Here is a 13218-nt window from a genome sequence, read left to right as displayed (position 1 = left end):
CTTATGAAAAGATTGTGGGCTGATAAATACATTTCAAATTCATAATTCTCATGAGGTGCCACAGATAATTTATAAGCATCTGTAACTTCCAATTTTGCAACTGAGTCTACTGAGTACAGTTGTGGTTATTAACAATGCTTCCAAAACAAGCTTGAATTTTTAAAATAAATCCTCTTTAGTATGCCAATACATGTTCGGAGCAGTCAGAAAAATGCTTAAATGTATGAAAGACATGAATATCTCTAAGATGGTAATGTGGAAATTTTCCTGAGTTCATACGCATAAAAACACATCAGAGTTAGTATAAATGAGAAATTTTAGCTCAAATACTAGTTGTCTTTCAAAATCCCTAGCAGAGGGACTTGACCCTACTCTGAGTAGAGTGGCTGGACTGGATGAGCTGCAGAGGTCCTGTCCCACCTCCACTGTTCTGGGATTGTGTGATGCTATCTGAGCATTTGGGCTGGTGATTTTGAGATGGGGCTTTTCAAAGAGAACTGCCCTTAGAAGAAAGAAACACTGCAGACAACAATGACAGATTGTGCGCTTGTCTCATTACTTGGCTTTACTTAGGATGCAGTGTCCATTCCGAAATCCCTCCTGGCAAACATGTTATGTCCTAGTTTTTGGCTGTGGCCATCTGATCACCCTCAAGGTAGAACACACCTGCCATGCTGCTGCATGTTACTAGGTACTACCCTTCCAGCTCTCCTAGATTTTGTATGTCAACTCAATAGAAGTAAGTATTAGCATATGTGCAATGGAAAATGAGAGGATAAAGGATTGCTCTCAAACGTCCTCTAGATTATATATACTGCAGTCGGTTTTTAGGCCAAGTAAAATGACCATTACCTTTTTCAGAAAACTGCCCAGAGGAGGCTGCAATATGTGTTTTGTTTTCTTACAATTGGTAGAAAGTTTGTGTAAAGAAGAGACATTCAAAAACCTGCTCTGCAACTCTAATACTTGACCAGGGTTGTGTTAGCTAAAAATATCACACAAGTTGTTTGTGAAGACAGGTGGGTGCCTCATCCTGGTGACTCATGTCTGAGCCATTTTTGAAGAGCAATTTTTTTATCATCTCATCTCTACCATCAGTGTCAAGCCTGTTAGCAGATGAAACCTCAGATACATGATCATGCTTCAGGGACATATTTGCTTGCAACTTTAGGGAAGTCACATGCTTGACAGTCTCAGTTCTTCTTATTAGCCAGAGAATATGGGTGAAACAGAAGAAAGATTTTTGTCTACTACTTGGCAATGCCCTACAACTGACAAGGACAGAGAATAATTTAGTCTCCTTTTCTGTCCAGCAGAATCTGTCCTCAAGTCCTCACCTCAGCTAACTCATCTGGGTTGCTGTTTTTCTCTTGTGGTTGTTTCTCTGGGAATGGGATTGAACATATGTAATCATTTTACTGAAGTCACTGGTTTCATCACTTGGTATGTAGTTTTGAGGGGGACCTTTGAAACCAGGAATGAAGTCATGTTCACAGCCACAACTTAGTACTAGCTGGGCTTTATTCAAATTTGTGCCATTCACGCCTAATTCTAGCCATGTTGTCATGTTGTCTATGGGTAATCTTCATATGGCTGAACTGGATGACCCCACCATACATCTCCACTAAGTTCTGTATCAGCACTGTAAAGGGCAGAGGAGAGTGTTTGCATGATGGTAACATGAAGGATATGTGCCTGTGTGTGCATAAAAGAAAGGGACATACCCAGTCCAGTGTAGTCGTTCTGTCGTCCTTACAGCCATGGAGAATTGAGACCCCTCTGCTGACTGGTTATTCTGGCATTCGTGACTCAGCTAAGGATGGGCTGAGGGCCCCAAATAGCAGCGCTGTCAACCACATCTCCTGCCATCACGGTGATCGTATGTCTTTAGGTGCTTCCTTACAAGTAAAATGCAAATAGACACTTGCATTGCAAAGAGACCAAATTTATTGCTCTGTAGGAGCTGTGTGTTTGCCACACCAATGTAAGCCCGTCTTCCTGCCAGACTGAGGCAGCGTTGTTTCTGGCTGTAGTCTGCGCCCCCGCCCCCTCCCTTGTTACACATGATTAATGTCACTGTGGCCAGAGTGACAGGGGAGAGCGTCTTCACACAGCCTTCAAGCTTGTGTGCAGCTGATGAGAAAAACCCGAGACTCTAAATCTCTCTGTGCCTCTGGCCCAGCGAGGGAAGGTTATAATTTGCTTGGCTTTAATTCCACAACACCTGAACACCAAACATGATTTACAGTGGGGAAGAGCCCTTTTCGGTGGTGGATGAGAGCAGGACCGAGTGTCTCTCCAGATCAGGCTGTGGGATGGGAGCTCCGGCTTTGCAGGAGCACCCACCTCCAGCTTTTCTCTCTCCACAAGCTGTGGGCATAGTCTGAGCTGCAGAGACAGCTCTTTCTCTCCCTGTCCAGGGGCATTCCTGTGCTAGCGGAAACCTCTGTTGGGCTTCCCAGTCAGTGTTTCTCTGCTTCTGTTCTCCAGGTTTTGTGTCCAGGGCCTGAAGCTCTTCCTCCACTGTGTGTCCCAGGTCCCTCTCCGTTCCACCCCTGGCCACCATCCTGTGTAAGAGAGGGGAGTGCTGCAGCCGCTGAAGCTAATCAGGGAGAGTTCCTGCCTGTGAGAGCAGAGAAAGTTCATGATGGATTCTCTTGCCCTCATTTCCAGCTCTGCCTGGAGGTGTGAGTCCCCAGGGTAGTCATGGCTGCAGTCAGTGCCTGCTCCACTGACTTGGAGAAAGATCTGAATCACACTGGCAGGGTTTTTGGTTGGGTAACTCTGAGAGACTCTGCATGAGAATAATCTCTCCCCTTCCTTCCCCTTCACGCTCTTTCTTGGCTCTTCTGTAAGCAGAACACGACGTGAGCTTCACCCTCCCTAGAAGGAATTTCAGGAGCGTGCCTAGCATATTTCTACAGCAAAACCCACCACCTTTACGCCTTGCCCCCTCTTCCCACAACTGAACTATGACACAGAAATATTCCCTGATTCTCAGAGTTTATTAACCTTTTTTCCAAGAGAATGAATAGAGATAGTCACAGCTTTTGAACAGCAGCAGAAACCTATTAAATTGCTCTGTGGCAATTTTGTCAGGAACTTGTTCCTTTAGCAGAGGCACATTTCAGAAGGCTCTGCACTCACTCCCAGCCTATTTGGATTCAGTAAATGCAGGTGCTGCTGAGGCATTAGGGCGAGCAGCCCTGGACCCTAAAGCTTTAAATGTAGCAGGGCGACAGACAAAAATTTCTCTAGTCTTGAGGTCTCAGAACTGGCCAGAGATATTAAGTTGTTCCTAGCACCAATGAGATCTCTGGGTCTGCTCCGAATGAAGGAACAAGGACAGTGCCCTGGGACTGGGATTGATCCGTTCACCGAGCAGCACAAACCCCTGCCCAGAGAAATCTGTAGCGGTTCCTGTGCTAATACTAGCAGCTCTACACTCTGCTTTTCAGTGAAGGCCTCAGCGAGACCTACATGGAGGACATTGGTTTCGTTACTGGTACAGCTTCCTACCCTTAAGACAGTCCTGCTGACCCAGGCTAAAGTCACTCATCTCTGAGCTGATGCTCTTACTATGGTGCTGCTACATATTAAGGGGCTCTGCATAGAAAATAGTATGACACAGGGAGGGAGAGAGAAGGAGAGACACCAAATGCATAGTGCAGACGTGCTCACGGGATGTGCATGCCTCTCTAAGCAACATCTGTTTGGAAGGGAGGTAGCCGTCACCCAGCATGCTGGTAATGCCGAACCTCGCTTGGGCTTACATCTGCAAGCAGGTTTTTTCACTTCTGCAAGCAGGTATTTTCACTTCTGCAGACAGAACACGAGTGGGTGATTTAAACCCTGAGTATCACCACTGGGGCATTTTTGCTTCTGGCAGAGATTAATGCTCCTTGTTTAATAAAAATAAAATAAGTCAATTCATATTCTCCCCACTTATCTTTGTTGTCAGCTGGATGAGAGAGAAGCTAGGAAATTAAAGCTTTTATACTGTCTCTTGATTTCAGTGCATCCATAAATGTGATGTTACATACTACTTACCTGTGTATACATTAAGGTATCACCTACCTGAAAATCCAGCTGTTGCCATATACCATCCTGATTGCATCCCATAGCCAGCTGATCTTATATTCAGAAGAGCTTCTGAAAACTACTAATACATCTCTAGCAATGATTCATTTTTCACGGAGGCAGTGACATCCTAATCTATGGACCAGATGGAGTGGGGCCTTGGGCAATTGTAATCAAAGAGCAACAGCCACAGTTTGGAGAAAAGAGAGATTCCCAGTTGGTTTCCTATTAAATGCTTCTATTTTCATTTTGTTTTGACTCAATTGTGTGCATCACCATGGCCCACTGAACACATCTGGCTGACATCTTAGATCGCATGCCCAGCACATTACTGTGTTAGCTCAGCGTTTCACTTCTTCCAAAGTCAGTGGCAGTGCTCTGTGACGACGAGTTGTTTTATCCCCATCCTTAGGTGGAGTTGGGGGAACAACAGAATCAGTCGCAGGCAAAGGCGGGCTGAGGGAAATCCATCACTGTAATGATGAACCACTCCCATTCCTCTTCACCAGCAAAATATCTTTGCCTCTGTAGAAGCTGGAAGATTAATTGACTTGGATTCTGGAGCAGAAAACGTGGCCACTTAGGAAAAGTATGATCCTGCTGAGTTACTATAAATTGGTCTGGTTCAGTCCCTCCCAAAAGATATATCCCACATCTAATACTGACAATGATGCTTGCCTATGATTTTTTTTTCTGGCCATTTCATCGATCTGTGAAATAAAGGTCTTAATGTTTTCAGGTGTTAATGAATGTATAATTGTACTTCGATTTTTTTTTTTTTAAAAATCAGTTAAATTAGAATAAAATCTGATAGTCTGCTTTTTCATTGTCTCCCAGCTTTCAAAGGTCATCTTTTTACTCTTCCCATGAGAAAAACTTGCTGGAACTACAGGTCCTGTCATATACACTGTTTCCTTAGGTTTTGGACGGCATTTGAGAGTTCCTCCAAACATGTTTTCTGTATAAACTCTGTAGCATTTTCAGCAAATGTATTTCAACAAACTCTGTGGCTAGTTTGCTTTTTGTACAGTTTTACATTGCATGTATCTTCCAGAAAGTTGCTAAGTGATACGTTTTTAGAAATCATTGGGTTTATTCTTGTGTTATTAATTGATGTGCTAATTATGACACAAGAATTGCTTTTGAATTCCGTGTAGTTTCTTTCACTGCGTACAGTGTAGTTTCTTTGAATTCGTATCACTTTGTGATCTGGTGTCAGTTCAAAGGCTGGCTTTGCTTTTTGTGCTGTTTAGACTTTCTTTTTCACTTAATATGCTGCTTTAAGGATCTATGATAAGATGACGTTGACGGCAGCGTAAGACTCTGGGAAATGACTAGGCTCAATCAGAACAGCCTTGCATTTTACATTAAATGAAAGCGGTTTGAGCCAGAGTTACCAGCCGTTACTTCTTAGCCGTGCTCTCCAAATGCACCAGCGTCATTGACTCTATTTATATGACATGTTTTCTTGCTTTGTTTTCTTGCTTTCCCTTTCTATGAACAGATGGGAAAAGTAATTTAAGTACTGAATACCATAAGGTACCTGGAGTAAAGTAAATTAAGGAAATACCATGAGTGAAAAAATGAAGCAGTTAAACCGCTAACAGGAGATTTACAGTTAAGAATGAACAGAGAAGATAAGCTTTGCCAAGAGACAGAAATCACTTGGTTCAGAGTGAGTCTTGCAGAGGATGGACAGGGCTCTGACTTTACAGATAAGTGGAGAATCCCAAGTCATAGAAAAGAGGAGACTCGAGGCACCAAACATGTAAAAGAGTTTATGGATTTATGCACGCTGTAGCAGGTACGGTAAATTGGCATGATGTTCACTATATGACAAAAGATGCAAGGAGTACTAGGGATTACATCGCTTTACAAAAGCATGTGAGAAACAACAGAAGGAATATACAGGATGGGTAAAGCAAACAAGGACAGCACCACTTGCGTAGATGAAAATTAGATAGCAAAAACGCACAACGCAGCAGCAGCCAAAGATGAAATGGTCTGACTGGAAGTAAATAGGACATTTCTTTTTCAACCATTACACAGAAGCAAATGTGTTGCCGGAAATATCTTAGCAGATGCTCGTAGGAGAGTCACACCTGGCAGAAAGTAAATATGGAAAACAGAATGGACAGTGATAAGCTTATTAAGTACAAAAAAGTATGTGAACAAAACTGGAAAATAAAAGGGGCAATATATTGGAAAAGGCATAATTTGTAATAGTGACCCAGGAAAGATCTCAACTGAATACAGAGCAGACCTGGAGGAGTCTCTCTCCCTTAGCCTCATGCTACTGCCTCCTCCCTGCAATTCTTGTCTTTAGGAAAGTTATCCTTAATTCAGAGGCAAAGAGGGGCTGTTAACAGGGTCATTGCCTGGAGGATGATGGAACAGGTACCGTCACACTCCTTTTTGTAGGGACAAGACATAGTATCTTCTAGTGCCAGAACTGCCAGGACAAAGCTAAGTAAACAAAGTGGAAAATTCTAGATCATGCAAATAATGTCTGAATAAATTACATTAACATAAAAAGTCAAATAAGTAGATCATGGGTGAGATGGCAGAGGAGAGTTTGTCCACATAGGTGAGAAAATGTGTAAAGATTCATTGGGAAGTTTGGTAACATGGAGACATTTGCCCCTAATCGAACTGCTTGCAGCAACCACCTGGAGCACTGTTGCGTGGTGATGTTTAATAGATGTACACTGTCAATATTAATACCGAGACTGAGAAACTGAAGGGGTTGATTAGGGGCCTTTATTCCAAAGGTTCACAGAACAAGAGTTAAGTTATGCACTTCTTTCTCCAAGGATGCTCTTAGTGGTGCTGCAAAGCTATGCTTGAAGCTGCAAAACAATGGCTTCTGTGCCACAGATGCCAATGAAACATGATATCGGTGTGTTCTAGTAAATAAATAGATTTTAGCTTTAATTCACAGAAAACAGTGTTTGCTGAAATTGGCCATGTCACACTCGCTGAGATGTTCAAGCCAGTTGCTCCTGGGAATTACTGTTTGCAGTTAAGCGCCCAGCTGGCAGGTATTTTGGGGGCCCAGACCCACTCCCAGCTACCTGTGTGCTAATGCAGTAAGTGCAGCTTAGAATTAGATTTTGCATGCGACGATCTGACTTAGAAAAACAACCAACCAAATATCCAAAGTTTTGTCCAACTTTGAACAAAAGACGGACTGTGACTGCCAGAGATAGCTGTGAGAGAAACTATAGAGAAAATAAATAACGTTTTTAGCAGAATTACTATTAAAAATTATGTAGAAACTTTCATTAGAGTTAGGATCAAAATGGATGTTTGAAGGTTCTTCAGGGACTGGAAAATCTAAACAGCCAGGAAAATTTTCCACAGACTGTTAGAGACACTGAGGAAGCTGGTAAAACTCACTGTGTATGCTGAAAATGCAGATTTAGATGGTTCATTTGGATGATGGAGGGCAAGCAGGAGAGCTGCATATCTGCTTGTGTGTATGTGTGCTAGTTACCATCGCTTTCATAAAGCGATGGGGCATGTGCAGCTGTGTATTCACTGGAGATTTTCACCTCCAGCACACGATTAGTTACGTGATCATCTCCAAACCCAAGGAAGGAGGGAGTAAAGGGGCAGTGCATCTTTTGTTTTATCCAGGAGAGGTGGGCGGCCGCAGAATCTGTGGATTCATGGCTATAGGCTACTGCTTTGTCCCAAGCCAGCACTGCAGATCCAAACAGCAGCAGTAGCAGCAGATTCCTTGCACTAATGCTGATCCTGAAATGTCACTAAGCATTGATTTAGACAGGAAGACATGGTCTTAAGACTAGGGCTTTGGATGGCCAAACTTTGATGGCCTGTCACCACTGTGCTGTCAGGCTTTTCTGGCTGTTATGCATGGGCGATAGGAGCTGAACAAGACATAAGGCAGAGCTCTTGATAGCCAGGCGGCTTTCTGAATACACAGTTTGATTGCTTGGACTTGTCAAAACCTCACAGTTCACGACCCAATGTATTTATGGGAGTCCCGCTGTCAGTAAAACTGGCAGCGGGACTCCCGTAAATACATTGAGTCATCTCAGGTGTGGCTGCTGAGTCCCACATCCACCACCACATCCTGGGCTGTGGGGAACCATGGCTGTTTGCCTGCTCACACCCTGGGCAAGGCTTTGTCCCACAGCTTCACAAGTGGATGGGAGCAAGGATCAGTCACCAGGTATTTCACCGTAATGAAATGTGTATCCTGGTAATTTGTCAATAATTGTTTCTTAGGTTAATAGTCATTGATATCTTCCCTCACCAAGTTTATTTACTCCATGTCATAGTTACTGTGTCTTAAACAGAAACTACCCTCAAGGTGTCATCTAATTATCTTCTCATCATTCTGCAAATCTGTTTCGTATTACTAACAATCTTATTACTACAACTGCAACATTCATTAAGCAAATTGAGGACAATAAAGATACATACAATAACAGCAATTAAATTAAGTTTGAATCTCACAGTGAGTGATGGACAGTCGTGGAGCAGATTGTTCTCATAGATTTTTGCCCATTATTTTCTGAGAAAGGTTTAAATAGCTCAAGAAAATCCTATTTCAATTGTAGAGTTCTTTTCTAGAGTCTGGCCATTTTACACAACCCCGTTACCACAAAATGGCACAGTCTGGACCACAAATGGTCACAGAGCCTGGGGAGACCTCTCAGCAGAGATGACATTGCTGGATTCCTATGGCAAACACCAGTCCCTGCACAGGCCAGCCCGGGGGGCTGCCAGAGACACAGTGAAGCTGAACTCCATGACAGTGATACAGCACCTCTTGAGTGCATCAAATGCTTCCAGATGATATACTGAATGGTCTTGCATGGGACTAGGAAGCCATCACTTCCTTCCTGACACGTAGCGGCTCCTGATGTTGCACTGAGCAAAGTAAAACCACCAGAGGAGTTCTGGGCCATCTATATTTAAAAGATTTGGAGCCTGATCCTCAGCTCATGGAAGTAAATGGAAATACATTCATGAAGAGCAGACGACTGGATTTTCAAGCTGTTGTTGCCTATCAGCCATGCCAGGTTATATTTAGCTCTATTACACCTGCGCAGAGCCACTTGAATGTGCATCAAAACAATTCCCATCCCTAGCTTTGATCCACACTGTCTAGTCCAACAACAGATCATCATTTGTCTCACTGGTAAAATAACTGCTGACAAGTGTAAGTGGGCATTTTTTCAGCTGCAAATGCATGAAAATATATTTGGAAAATTTTATGGGTACATTGCACACCTGATGGAAACATTTATGACTGCTTCCTCTCTGGGTATATCAAAAATATCCTCATCCAACTTCACTATTTTTATCAACTCCACTCTTACACTTAATGTTCATTCTAACCTGGAAATTTTTTTTTCTGAGTATCAGAGATGAGTTTGTGACCTCTTTGGTATGCTCAGCCAAATAGCTAAAAAAGAAATCCACCCCTGAAGTACTGTAGGTCTCATTAAATCAAAGAGGAGATGGTATGTTATGTGCATGTGTGTATGTGCAAATTACTGTGCGAGAGAGAGCCAAGGCAGAGAGAGGTGCCTGGATTTATTTTGGACTCAGGAGAGGTTACTGGTCATTGCCTTTTTGTGCTGGCCCAGCCCCCTTCTACTTCGCTTTCATCCAAATAATTGAAATCTCTTTTTGTTTTAATATGCAAGTTTGCAATTACCTCAATAATACAATATTTACTACTGCAAATATAATAGAAATATAGATTACATTTTTCAGGAAAGTGGGCAAAAGGACAACAAATAATTAAAAAAAAAAAAAAAACAACAACCAAAAAACTATCCTAAGTCCATAAAGGAGTAAAATGGAAAGTTGGAGGAGGATAGCATCCCATCCCTGCTGGTATAACTGTCTGTAAATCCTTTGTCCTTTTCCCATTTGTGTTTTGTGACCCTTCTGTCGGGGCTACACTTCCCTATGACTATTTTCCTGTGGAGAAACACATCACAGATGATGTCTACAGTCAGTTTTAGGAGAAACGAGGGGGGTCTTTGGTCACAGGGTCTCCCACTATGCTGTTAGAAGCGACGCAAATCTTTCAGCATGTGAGGAAGTCGAAGCTTCCCCTCTGCCCAGCTCACCCATAACTCAGGTCCTGTGTTACACATTGCCAGCATTTGTTCTCCTGCGGTGCTGTCTGGGCTCAGCTAGGAGAAGCAAAAATGCAATCAACTTAAAAAAAAATTAACACCCGAGTGCTCCTGGTTTAGCTGCGTGGTTAGGAATGATCTGCCAACCCAGTGCCCTGCCTGGCTGCAGGTCCCCGTTTCATCATCCTTCTGGCCCAGTGAGGGTGCATCCTTACTCTGTCCAGGGCTGCTGAGGAAGAGAGATGTTTCTTTTCCTGAGAGAGGACTTTCTGATCTCCAGCACCCTCACATTGCTTAATGGAGGCTCCCCGAGCAGCAGAATTAGTAGGAGATCCCTTTCTAGTCAACCCTCCTGGGGGCGGCAGGAGGAAGCAGGGGCAGAGTGATACCTCGCCAGCTCTCGGTGTGGTTCGCAAGTTTGGAAATGAACTGTGAGAAACTGGAAATCAGTGACGTGGTTCCTCCTGGCTATTCTCTTGTTGGGATGGAAGCTGAACAGCAGACCTCAGGAACAGGGTTTGCCCTTAACCTCCTCTGATCTCTGCAAGCAAAAGGCAAGTGTTTTCTGAGCTGGCAGGAGTGAATGTGACAGCAAAGGAGAAATGAGAGAGGCAGGAGAACGAAGGGCTCCACACAGAGGTGACACCCTTGAGGGTAGAGCTGGCTGAGACCTTGGCCTGTTTGCAACAGCGTGTGCTGTTTTTGACTGGATGCAGGCAGCAGTGAGGCAGTAAAAGGCTTTTTATTTAAGGTGCTGACACTTCAGGAGAAAATGAGAAAAAGAGAGGTGCTAAAAGAAAAATACATTGCTTTTCGTTCTTCTGTCCTCTCACTTCTTCCTTAAATTTTATGGGATGAACTCGCTCAATTTAAGTACTTGTCAGCAAAGGTCTGGCAGGACAATCAAGAGCCATCCACGGTGCTGGTTGGGAAAACCACTGGAGACCAAGTGCTGGCAGCCACCTTGGCACTGCCTGGGGGTACAGCACTGCTCCCCTCCACCTCCTTCCCTCTGTCCACTCATGCTGGGCAGTCAACCTGGTGCATGACCTCCTGCACCCCCATTATCGAGCCCTGTGAGCCCCCGGGCCACAGGAGCACACTGTGTTCAAGAATAGATGAGCATATTACTAATAAATGTGCGACTCAGATGCAGCTCTGCAAAGAAGTAGCAAGGCCGATGAAAATTAATTTGTTTTTACTGGCAAAATGGCAAAAGGTGGCTCTGGGATTGTTTTATGCAGACTGGGACTATGCCACCTGGCAGCGTTTTTAGCAGCAGTACCATAGTAGCCTTCACAATAAGCTTTTGCAGATGTTAGCCTCCGTCCCTGCTTACTGGTGGTCAAAGCAAGGCAGCCAGGTGGGTTGCAAAGTTTCCTGCAAGGCCATTCAGGATGGCGCTAGAGGAGGGAGGGAAGCCTGGCGGATGGCCCATCCTGAGGCACAGCTTCCCTCAGGGCATCTTCCCATCTCTGCAGATAGGTTTTAAGTTGCCAGGTATAGCTTGGGAGCATTCAGATCCTGCCTCAGACAATGTGGATGTTTCTGTGTCATCCTCCCTGGTGGGCTCCTCTTCAGCGCTCAGACCCAGAGCAAAGATGTCAACAACTGCAAAGCCTCCCAGCTGAAAGGAAGAGCCGACGCAAGGCACCTTTGGAAGGAGCAGCAATGACAGCTGCGATGGGCAAAGGTGTCGCCCAGGACACAGAGCTGCTGCCACCTGCGTCCACTGACTTGTTTGGGCCTCCCGGGAAACTCTGCATCTTTGTGGAAAAAGCTGAACTCTAGACATAATATTTTTAGCCTGATTTCCTAAGGAAATGAAGATTCTGTCACTTCATGTCTGCCCATCTGTCCCCATCAACCTTTGAATCCGCTGGCTACTTGCAAACGAGTTTGATGAAGCATTACAAGTCTCAAACATATTTAGATTAATTGTGAAAATTGGTAGCTGGGGAGAGATGAGAAGTGCAAGGTAATGCATGAATCTCCATCTGACAGAAGGGAAGGAAGGGAGGACTCAGCAGTCACCCGTTGTGTTTGAAAGCTCCTTATAAACCTCAGCACATGGTATTTCTTGCTGCAAACATGGTGGGTAGAGAATTCCCAAAGGGAACGAGCTAGGTTAAATGAAGCAGAAACTGCAGCCTGTCAGAGACACCCCGAATGTGAAACTGAAAAGTTGAGGCTTTGTTCAATTCACACAGCGACTTGTTTCACTGGCAGTCTCCTTTTCTCTGACAGGTTTGCAGGAAACTTGTAAGAAAACATAACAGAAAAGGAGGAAATCTGCCTTGTGCCTTGTTGTGAAGATGGATATTCAGTTTTGTTTCGTGTTTCACCTACCAGTTGAAGGTACGCGTGTGTCTGCATGCGTACGTGTGTGTGTGTGCTCACTTAAAGTTTATTTAGCCATCAGAGGGCATTGAAGTACTGAGCGGCTTTCCGTGCATAGTGGTTTCAAATATATATGGCCAATTGTGCCGATTGTTGCTATGAAGGCTTTGCCTGTGCATTTTATTCCCTTCTCTCACGCTTTGGCTGCCTCTGCTTTTCCAAATCGCATGCTCCTTATGGCAGGGTTTATCTCTCCCTTTATGTTCCTGGCATGCATTTTGAGTATTGCTGTGAACAGTTAGCAAAAGCCAAAGCAAGATCCCTAATGCCTCCAGTTCTCCTGTTTAATACCTCCCGAAATACCTACCACCACCTTTGACTGACAGGGTTGTCTCCAGGGAGTGGAGCGGGGGGAGATGATGGCCCAAAGCTTGGACTCTGTGACCTCTCTCCGACTGTATCTGCTGGCAGTACAGCTCTCACGCCCCTGGGCATGCCCTTGGGCCACCAGCTCATTTCCTGGTAAAGAGCTGAGCTCTGTCAGAGGGCTTTGCTATCACGGCCAACACAGGCTTCACTCTGAGCAGCCAGCTCCAGGTGAGGTCCTCGCTCCCAGTGACGGCCACTTTGAATTTCAGAACTGAGGAGACCAAGGGTTTATCTGAGGATGGGA

Source organism: Vanellus vanellus (genome assembly GCF_965231255.1).
Source record: "Vanellus vanellus genome assembly, chromosome: 1".
Lineage (NCBI taxonomy): Eukaryota > Metazoa > Chordata > Aves > Charadriiformes > Charadriidae > Vanellus > Vanellus vanellus.
This window is presented reverse-complemented; position numbering follows the sequence as displayed.